The sequence below is a fragment of the Pelmatolapia mariae genome, linkage group LG3_W, assembly GCF_036321145.2.
Source record: "Pelmatolapia mariae isolate MD_Pm_ZW linkage group LG3_W, Pm_UMD_F_2, whole genome shotgun sequence".
Lineage (NCBI taxonomy): Eukaryota > Metazoa > Chordata > Actinopteri > Cichliformes > Cichlidae > Pelmatolapia > Pelmatolapia mariae.
Window position 1 is genome coordinate 24,042,152 of NC_086229.1, and position 11,575 is coordinate 24,053,726.

The 11,575-nt window shown below is 46.4% G+C and overlaps 1 pseudogene; it reads left to right on the forward strand.

The window, feature by feature from the left end:
• Positions 1-324: 324 nt before the first annotated feature.
• On the forward strand, positions 325-11,006 carry LOC135932635 (uncharacterized; annotated as a pseudogene).
• The last annotated feature ends 569 nt before the right edge of the window (positions 11,007-11,575 follow it).

Consider the following 11,575-nt stretch of genomic DNA (forward strand, 5'->3'; position numbering starts at 1 on the left):
TTCTCTGATACACCGGCTACATAGGGGATGACAATGTTGTTGCGTCTGTCTTTCTTATCCTCCCTCGCTGGTGTCTGATCTTCTTTTCTGTGCATCTTTGCTAACTTTATAAATGCCCAATTAGGATAACCACATGTTTTAAGTGCTTCCGTTACATGTGTGTGTTCCTTCTTTTTCCCTTCAGGCTTAGAGGGAACATATTCTGCCCGGTGGTGTAGGGTCCTGATAACCTCAAGTTTGTGTTCCAGAGGGTGATGAGGTGAAACGTCTTAAAGCAACTCAAAGAAGTCCAGACGCTTTTCTTTCCAAGCTCCTTAGACTACGATGACCTGGATGACTGAGAACCTTCACAGACATATTGCCGTACATTTTGGGAGGAACACCCTTCAACTGGTGCGGGAGAATGAAAGGGAATCAAGAAAACTAGCGGATTATAGGAACCATCTCCGTTTCAACCTGAGATGCAGACAAAGCAGAGTTGTTCCTAAGAGCCTGCGCCTTGGATCCACTGTGAGGGGATACAGAGGGGATACAGAGCGGAGAGCACAAAATAAGCTTCTAAGTGAAAGGATAAGACAGGTCCATTTCACTATAGATGCCCTCCAGAGCAAGATTAGCCAGACGCTGCAGGAACTGGAAACCCTTCTACCCTCTCCAATTTTAAAAGAGGTTTACAAGTTTGTGGACAAGGCTCAGCAGGCCCAACACTCTAAAGGTAAAGAAAGACAATGCAGGAAATTTCACACCTTGCTTTCGAAAACACTCACTCCTCAGTCTGAATCTACACAACTCAGAGAAGAACACACACCTGAGGACAGTCAGGAAAAATGGGTGAAAAACTTTTCAGACCGGAATCTCACTGAACCTGAAAAGAAAGTATTAGCCAAAGGACTCAATTTTGCCATTGTTCCACAACAGTTGCCCATAGTGGACCTCATCACAGCCACAGAAACTGCCATACGGATTAATAAATTATCACAGACAGAAACAGAGCAGATCAGGATGAAAGTCTCAGCCACCCTCTCCAGTGCCAAAGTCCCTCCGTCTAACCTTACATTACAAGAAAAGAAGGCCGTCGCTTCCCTGAGCAAAGACCATATCATCACTATATTACCAGCAGATAAGGAAAGGTGCACCGTGGTCCTAAACACAACGGATTACCACACAAAGATCACTACTCTCCTCAGTGACAATAATACCTACGAAGCCTTAAAGTGAGACCCCACAAGCAGCTACAAAAAGAAAGTTATAGCTTGCCTTCAAGACCTTGAAAGGGATAAAATCATTGACCGCCTCACATATCACCGCCTTTACCCAGCGGATGCCATACCCTGCATTTACGGACTTCCTAAGATCCACAAGGAAGGTGTCCCACTCAGACCCATAGTCAGCAGCATAAACTCAGCCACTTACAACATCTCGAAACACCTTGCTACCGTCCTAGCACCTCTTGTGGGGAACACCCCACACCACATTAAGAACTCCACCGACTTCACCGACAAAGTCCAGAAACTTACCCTGGATCCAGATGAAACCATGGTGTCCTTTGATGTAGTCTCACTCTTCACTTGCATACCCACCACGGAGGCAGTGGAGACTGTCAGAAAACGACTACAAGAAGACAGCTCCTTGGAAGACAGGACCAACTTCACACCCGATCAGATCTGCACACTGTTAGACCTCTGCCTCACCACTACATATTTCAAATACAACGAGGGTTTCTACAGACAAAAACATGGCTGTGCCATGGGCTCCCCCGTGTCACCTATTGTAGCCAACCTTTACATGGAGGAAGTGGAGAGAAAGGCCCTTGGCTCTTTTAAAGGGAGAGTACCCAGCCACTGGTACAGATATGTAGACGACACCTGGGTCAAAATCAAAAGACAAGAATTGGAATCCTTCACTGCGCACATTAACGCCGTGGATAAAAACATCAAGTTCACCAGGGAAGACACAAAGGATAACTGTCTGCCATTCCTGGACTGCGCCGTGCACATTGAAGAGAATGGCAACCTCAACATTGAAGTTTGCCGGAAGCCCACACACACAGACCAGTACCTCCTCTTTGACTCCCATCACCCTCTGGAACACAAACTTGGAGTAATTAGGACCCTACACCACCGGGCAGAATATGTTCCCTCTAAGCCTGAAGGGAAAAAGAAGGAACAGACACATGTAAAGGAAGCACTCAAAACATGTGGTTATCCTAATTGGGCATTTATAAAGTCAGCAAAGATGCACAGAAAAGAAGATCAGACACCAGCGAGGGAGGATAAGAAAGACAGACGCAACAACATTGTCATCCCCTATGTAGCCGGTGTATCAGAGAAACTCAGGAGAGTTTTCTCCAAGCACGACATCCCAGTGTACTTCAGACCCAGCAACACACTCAGACAGAAACTGGTTCACCCGAAAGACAAAACTCCTAAACACAAACTTAACAATGTGGTGTATGCTGTACAGTGCAGCGAGGAATGCCCAGACCTCTACATCGGAGAGACCAAACAGCCACTTCACAAGCGCATGGCACAACATAGAAGAGCCACCTCCACGGGACAAGACTCAGCAGTTCATCTGCATCTAAAGGACAAAGGTCACTCTTTCGAGGATGCCAACGTTCACATTTTGGACAGAGAGGACAGATGGTTTGAAAGAGGAGTGAAAGAAGCCATCTATGTCCACTGTGAGCGACCATCTTTGAACAGAGGTGGTGGTTTATGACACCGACTGTCTGCCATCTATAATCCAGTTTTGAGATCCCTTCCCAGATGCCTTAACGCCCACTCACATCCTGGGCCATCTGACCTCAGGAAATCACATGATAGGGTGGGGCCAGGTTTCACAATGAGCCCACCCGAAACCCTGGCTGATTAGGACCCCCACCTGCTTTCACACCTTGGCTCATGTGATTAGGTAGAGGATCATCAGGGGGTCCTTTGTCCCTCTGGGGGGGAAACTCCCACTGGGTTTAAATCTGGGACTCCCCACCAATTGACCCTTAGAACTGAAGAAGCTTCTCGGATGAGAGGTGAAACGTCTTCAAGCAACTCAAAGAAGTCCAGACGCTTTTCTTTCCAAGCTCCTTAGACTACGATGACCTGGATGACTGAGAACCTTCACAGACATAATTAAATAAACCTACTAACGTGATATCAGTGTAGCGGGGCATAACTTTAGCTTTAACATGCACAAACAACTATAACTATTATCATACCAGGTATCATACCAGTTAACAAAGGTAAACTTACAGATTCATTAACGCACACGGAATCACACAAACTGCTTTACAACTGCCATGCTCTGTCGCTGCGCCTTTTGTCTCTCACTCCCACTCTCCCTCTGCGTGATGCGCACATGATCAGTGATGTGCTCATTTGGGTGCACTTGATTCTTGCCTCTAGCCATCCTGAGGCCGAGTCAGCAGGGAATTTGCACAACCACAGTAAAGGGGAAGTTGGAATTTTACATTTCAGACACTGACAAGTCTTTACATATCCCGCGCCAAAACTCCTGAACTGGTGGACAGAACCAAAGAGGATGGATGTAATTGTCTGTTGTATAGCCTTGACCGTGTGAGCAATTGTTGGAAGACGTATAGCCCATCTGGAACATCCAATGACCTGTATAGCGCACTCTATGTAGTATTTTGTATTGTATTGCAGACTGGGATTTCTCATCAATTGAAAAGTTTTTAAGAATACCTGAGAACAGAAGTTTTGGTATAAGCTGACTGATAAATCTGCTTCCCACTTTGCAATAGGAAGGGATATTGATTTGCCTATTTTAGAGAGTGTTCTGTATATTTTAGACAATAATTTGGGGGATTTAAGAGTGAGAAATTATACCACACTTGGTGGTGTTTGTAATTCAACTTGACCAGGTTTAAATTTCTTTTTTACTATGGATTTAATTTTCTAATGCAGCTAATGGTTCTACCATCGTGCCGTTTGGAGAAATGTTGGTGGCTGTTTGCTTTCATGGCCAGGAATTCCAGTGGAACATTGTAGTTGCTGCTAGCTCTGTGCCTATATTAGGTGCTTACTTTATTTTTGCCCATGGACTTCTAGTCTTTGTCGCTAACAGACGTTTAATTGATGTGCTGTCATTTTCTTCATGGCCCTGTTTTACTCAGGCTGCCGAGCCCCTAGTATGGGCTAATTTAGTGACTTCCGGGGATGCTTTCCAGCATTTGCTTTTGTAGTTCCCATCACTGACTGTCCCTGATTTTTTTACGACAGTGATGAAGCACGGAGTTGAACATTATATCCCCACGGTCGGGCCCCCGGTGTTCACGCATGTGCTCCGCCTCGACCCCACGAAACTCTCCGTCGCTCAGGATGAGTTTGCAGCCATGGAGTGCCTCAGCATTCTGTAGTGCTCGAATAGTGCCTTGGCCTCTCAGCTACACATGGTGCCCAAGTTGGACAGTCGGTGGTGGCTGTGTGGGGATTTTTGCCATTTGAATAGTGTCAAGAACGACCATTATCCTATTGCCCACATCCAGGATTTTTCTGCACATCTCGCTGGGACCGGTTGACGTCCCAGCGAGGCAGGCCGTGCAAGACCCTGTCTGTACCTGGACGACATATTGGTGGCCAGTTGCTCAGAGAGTCTGCACGCGTCCCATCTGCGTCAGGTTTTTCAATGCTTGGCGGCACACAGCCTGATTATCAACCCTTCCAGGTGTCAATTCGGGTTGCTGGTTCTGGATTTGCTGAATAAATTTTTATAACCACTTTTTCCCCAGAGCTGCTAACCTGCTGCAGCCACTGTACACTGCGATGAAGGGTAAAACCATTTAGGACCCTGTCAACTGGTCCCCCTAACGCATCCGGGCATTTTACATGGCTTAGTCCGCACTGGCTAACGCCGCCCTGCTGGCCCACCTGTTTCTTTTGGCGAAGATCGCGTTAACCAGTGACGCATCAGACGTGGCAGTGGGTGTCGTGTCGGAACAGCGGGTCTCCGGTGTCTGGCAACCGCTTGCCTTTTTCAGTCGTACGCTTATGGAGTGTGAAGGCAAATACAGTATTTTTGACTGGGAGCCCTACACCTGGCAACAAGGCGTTTTGTTTTTTTCCTTGAGGGTCGCAGCTTCACCGTGTAAGTCGACCACAAGCCCTTGATGTTTGCGATGCCCAAGGTCTCAGACCCTTGGAGCACGCACCAGCAGTACCAGTTGGCATTTCTGGTTTACGACGGACAATCTGCACGTGCTGGTAAGTCCAACAACATGGCTGACTGTTTGTCACATGCGCTGGATTCTCCCATTTATGTTGGTGTAGACTATACCGCCATGGCCGCTGACCAGCATGCTGACCCGGATGTCCCGGCTCTTTAGTCCACGCAAACAGGCCTCGTGCTGGAGGACAGGTCTGTGTGGGATGGCGGACCTCACCTGCTCTGCGACGTTTCCACCATCCGACCGCATCTGGTGGTTCCCCTTTCGTGGGGTTGCCACATTTTAAACTTGGTGCATGCTCTCTCCCATCCAGGCGTCTGGGCCTTGGTCAAGCTGGTCAGCTCCAGGTTTGTTTGGCCAGGCCTTTGCAAATCGGTGAAGGACTGGGCAGCTGCATGCGTTCCGTGCCAATGTGCAAAGATCAATAGGCACACGCAGACACCCCTTGAGCCCCTTTGCATTATGACCATGTGTACATGGACCTGGTACAGTCCCAAGGTTTCTTACACCTTTTGACTGTGGTAGATCACACGACCCGGTGGCGCGAGGCGGCACCCCTGGCATCTACGACAGCGGCAGTAGTGGCCAGGGCATTTTTGTTGGCCTGGTTTTCACGTTTCGGTCCCCCCGATGACATTACCTCGGACCCGGGCCCCAGTTCTTTTTAGAGCTGTGGTCGGTCGTGGCTGATTTCCCTGGGGTCAAGGTCCACCGAACCACTGCGTACCAGTGGTACGCAAGCCAACGGGATGTGCAAGCGGTTTTGCAGGTCACTTAAGGCCACTCTCCGGGCTTCGCTTACAGATGGCAACTGAGTCGACCGCCTCCCGTGGGTTTTACTAGGGTTGAGTTGCATGGTTAAAGAAGACCTCAGGGTTTCTCCAGCTGAACTGGTTCTCGGCCAGCCCCTCTGGGTCCCTGGGAAATTCTTGCCCGAAAGCCCATATTTTGACATTTGAGGAAATATTTTGTGTACAATATTAAAATAATTTCACCTCTAACTTTTAGATTTTTTTCTGCAGACAAGAAAGTTTATTTTTCTTCATTGTGGCATGAATTTCCTGAAACACAGCACCGTGTTCCACAGTAGTGTAAAAACATCGCCACAGGAACACAGTCACAGGAAGTCTCCACATGCCTGCCACTGTTAGCACAGCGCTCCCATGTGGCAGCTCAAACAGCCTCTTTTACAGCCTTTAGAACCAACCAGCAAACGTCCGTCTTTCAGTTTTGAACCTTCAGTTTTAACAAAACGCTGTGCATCTGGACAGGCTCACACCCCATTTCCCTCCACTGAAGCAGTCACACAGTTCATACAGAGGTCTCACTTTGAATGCTTTCAGTGACTTACAGCTCTTTTAAAGTGCACCTTGAAGCCCCTTAATGACACTGATACAGAGAAAACCACAACATACAAATTACAACTCTTTTTTTGGCCATAATGAAATCATAATAGCCCCACCCAAGGACTATTGGTTGGAATAAAAAGACCCCTTTCTTATTCCTCCATGTACAGATCAGAATCTTCTCTCTCAAAGCATTTTTGCCCCTCAGATTTATATTATCACAGTCACTGCTTGCCTTTGAGATGCTTTGATATTTGGCTTAATGGAATGACAGTAAAATGCTTTGTTCAAGAGTATGTGTAGTATCCTCAGAAACCTTAGAATCTCAACTAAATGCTCAAATAACCCTTTCAACAAAACCACCAAACACAGCAAAAACAAGCAATGACTAAAAAAGCAGTTACATAAATGTGCAAAAGCCCACTAAACACAAACAAAGGCATCAGAGCCACTTATGTTAAAAATCTCATTTTAAAACCAGGCACAGACGGGTGACTGGACAGCAATGTGTGTCGTAAATTTGGGGCCAAGTCGGGTCTGGCTTTGCAACTTCTAATTGGTTGAAATAACGTGAATGGGGCATCATTACCGTGATTCTCTTGGCTCAAATGATTAAAAAGAGGTGTTAATTGTGCAAATCGGCCCGAAGAGGCTGAAGCTATAGCCCCTCAGATTTTATAGTACCAGAGGCCATTTAAATTTACCGGTGTGCACGGCAGAAAGAGACCATTACATGTGAACGTGTGGTTAATTCTTCAAAAATACTCAAAAAACAAGCATTTTTAGGCCTGTTAGTGAAATTAAACCATTACTCCTGCTAATAACTGAAAAATTCAACTCACATATGGTGTCAAGAGTGCACCGATACTGGACATCTTGTACAATGTGTGACGTGGTTGTACTCAGTGGTTGAAAGGAGCGGTAGACACACCAGCCAAAAAAAACTCATGGCCACACTGGTACTGGGGATTCCATAATGCTTATTGTTTAATGCACACTCTTCACACTCTTACTCTGACTGGGTCCCCAACTTTGCAAGACTGTCTGAGATGTATCAGATCATAGTACTGCTTTTGCCATTTATGACTCTCTGCAAGCACCAAGCGAGCCTGTTCATGAGCATTCTGAAGTGAAGCTCTCAGGTTATCTAAGTAATAGGTTTCAGGGTCATTCAGTCCAGGAGGGCTGAGTGACGAGATCCAAGGGCGTGTTCAACTCTCGCCCATCATAAACGGGCTCATGCCTGTGCTCTCAAGAGGCACAGTACGCAGTGCAAAACAGATCTGGGGAAGATATTTATCCCAGGAAGTGTGCTTATTCCCAACATAGGCTTGAATGGCTGTCTTCAAAGTGCGATTTATACACTCACTGGCATTAGTTTGAGGATGGTATGCAGCTGTTAGTCTGCGTTCAGTTCCAAGTGTCAACACAACATGCTCAAATAGTTCACTGACAAAAGTGAATGTGCCCATGACTGGGTCCTCAAGCTGCAATTGACATACATGCGGACAATCCGAAACAATTACAGAAGGTAGATCATGAAGGTCCATGCTTCCAATCACAGCATAGGGAGGGTGAAGATCGATAAGGGCATCCACATCTCGGAGGGGATTACATGAAAGGCCATCGGGCACCTTATTATGTTCTCCAGGTTTGTAGATAATAAAGTCTTGAAGGCAAAGAGACCACCGAGCCAGCCTGCCAGAGGGATTTGCTTGAGACATTAGCCACGTGAGGCTCCTGTGGTCAGTGTAAATAGTTATATGCAAGCCTTCAACATAAGATCGTAAATGCTCCAGCACTAGATCAATTACTGACCTCACAGTCATCCTGTACAGTGCTAGTCTGTATTTCTCCACTGCGTCAACAGGCAAGAACACAGTTCTGAAAAGTTCACAAAATTTAGTGCAAGTAGATACATGAGGACCGAGTACACTAAACCACTTCCTTCATTCCTTAGCTAGGAAGTGTGGTAGTTCTCTGAGGATTTGGGCATCTACTAGGTCTAAGGAGGTTTTATAAGCATTAACAGACTGCAGCCATTCTTCTGGGTGAAGACTGCCATCATTAGCGAACACAGTGGGCTCTAATTTAGCTTGGTGCAATGCTGCAGCAAGGACTCTGGTTGTGTTAATTAGCTCCAGCGAATCTGACTGGGATTGGGACAAGGCCCTGGAGGACTGCGTGGGGCCAGGTGCCGAGATGGATTGCTCCGTTTCCCTGGTAGGTCGGCTTGGCACATATGGAGTAGAGGAATCCCGGGGAAAAGGATGAGTAACTTGGGCAGCTGGTACTTTTGGGACTGGAGCGCCTATTTTCGCATTACACAGAGATTTTTATGGAAAATGTGTGTCTTTCTGCTTGGTTGATTTTGGTGAACAGGGGGTCAGCGGGGATAGCTGGCTCAAAGCAGGGGGTACTTTGCCCCACCCCCAATCCTAATTACCTTCCGCTCTATCACACCACCACGCGTGAAGTGCCTTGAGGTACAGGTGCGTAACTGAGGTCCAGGGGAGGAATTCCTCCTATGTCCCCTCCTGGCCACCTGCGCCTCATTTTTATTCCACAACTTAGATACTCACATTACTTACGCTGTCATGACACGTATATATAGGGCCTTGGGGTGGGCACACTGAACAGTGTCAAGAGCACCGTCTGTTTATTCAGCCTCACCTCTGGTGCCGGTGCCAACCTCTCAATTTTTAAATATATGTAGAAATTGATGGGTCTCAGGAGGTCCCAAGCTGTCACCAGCTGTAGTCTGGCAGAGGGTCATTGGTACCATGCCATCTCATGGGTCTAGGGGTGGATTGCCTTCATGCGGGGATGGTACCTGGACCTGGGAGTATAGAGTATGTATGCGGCGCGTGAGTGTGCAGCTCCAACAGTCTGTTCACTGCTTTCTTCCTGTCAGTCTTCATCTTTCTGCTGCTTCTCCTCTTCACACTGACCACTTTCTATCCAACAGTGAGCTCCCAGTGAAGCAGCAGCATTCAGCCTGTTAGAGTCAACAGAAATGTCACCATCCAAGCTCATGTTGTGCTTTACTGTCCTCTCAGTCTCCCAGGTGGAGGTGAATTCGGGGGTGGAGTCTGTCCAGCTTCCCTGCAAACCCACACATGACCTGCCTGAGTACGCTAAAGTGGAGTGGATGGACAATTACATCTACAATAGAAAGGTCCACGTGTATGAGAACGGCTCTGACCGGCCTAAAGAACAGCACCAGTTTTACAGAGACCGAACGAAGATGAATGAAGACCTGCTGAAAACTGGAGACCTCAGTCTGACCCTGAAATACCCCACAGATGGAGACACAGACAGCTACACCTGCACCGTCTACAGCAGGGAGGGAAAAATCCTGCTGAAGCGAAAGGTGGAGCTGAAAGTCAGAGGTCAGTGCTGTAGATACAGGTGAAGGTCGGAGGTCATGTAGGAGTTTATTCTCTTAAAAGCTTTTAGTTTAAATATATTTTAGTTCATTCAAATAAAATAAATTCTTTGATGTTTTGATCTAAAAGCCAAAAATGTCACGTGGAGTAAATGTATAAATATCAATAGTTTTAAAGCTGCTGAGATCATTCAAACACTTTGATCCAGTCATTTGGATGTTGTCAAATGTCAGGGTGGAGCAGCCATAAATATGAGACTTTTATTGTGAAGTGAAAATGCTGAGTGTGATGATCCAGAGGAGCCCATGGGGTGTTTGTGGCTGGATGCAAAGGTTTGTAGCTCTCCTTGTAAAGAGAAACAGCTTGAAGCTACAGAGGAGCGTCTGCAGAAGAAGACAGGGGAAAGAGGAAGAAGCTGAGGCCGCTGGAGAAAAGACAGGAAAAGAAAATCAGCTTTATTTGTTGGAGGCCGTTTGTTCATCACACTGAAATATTCCCACTTTAGAGACATGAAACAAAGTGAAGTGTGGATTGATGTTTGTCTCAATGATTTGGGCCCTGGAATCATTTCTTCATCTCCCACTTTAAGACATATTAATGTCAGCCTCACATGTCCCACAGTGGACATATTTTTATTTCTAGATTGATATTTGGAGGATTTTCATGTGTTTCTCTGCTGTCACAGCTCTTTGTGATGTTTGAGCGCAGCTGTAATGTTTGTGTGGTTAAAGCCACCAGACTCCACTGACAAAAACTCTCATTTTAGCAGGAGAACACGGGGCTGCTGTGGGACTTTGTGTTTGCAAAGATTTCTATTGGAGGCATTTTTGCCTTTATTATATAGGTGCAGAGAGTAGACAGGAAAGTGGGGAGAGAGTGAGGGACACACTGTGAATGAAAGTAGAGTGAATGAAAGTGAGTGATGGAGGCAGCAGGAAACTAACAGGCTGTTTGTTCTGAGAGGTCACATGACTGTTTTTCTCAGCAGAGTCTGATGGATTTGATGAGACCATGAGAGCGGCTTCAGTTCCTCATCAGAAAGAGTCTGACAGAAGCTCCTCCCTCTATACCCCAGTAGACTTCTATTAGACTGCTCCAGATTCCTGAGAGTTCACACAGAAAACTTTACAAACAGCCAAATAAAGCTCCAAACTATTGAAAAGGCTTCAAGATCACAAAGAGCTCTTTCACAGCTCATACGAGCCATTAAGAAGTGCACATTTGTGTTTTGCATAGTCCATCATCAATTCAACTCAATTCGATTCAATTTTATTTATATAGCGCCAAATCACAACAAAAGTCGCCTCAAGGCGCTCTGTATTGTACAGTAGATAGCACAATAATAAATACAGAGAAAAACCAAACAATCATATCATATGACCCCCTATGAGCAAGCACTTTGGCGACAGTGGGAAGGAAAAACTCCCTTTTAACAGGAAGAAACCTCCGGCAGAACCAGGCTCAGGGAGGGGCGGCCATCTGCTGCGACCGGTTGGGCTGAAAGAAGGAAAACAGGATGAAAGCCATGCTGTGGAAGAGAGACAGAGATTAATAACAGATATGATTCGATGCAGAGAGGTCTATTAACAAATAGTGAGTGAGAAAGGTGACTGGAAAGGAAAAACTCAATGCATTATGGGAATCCACGGCAGCCTCCA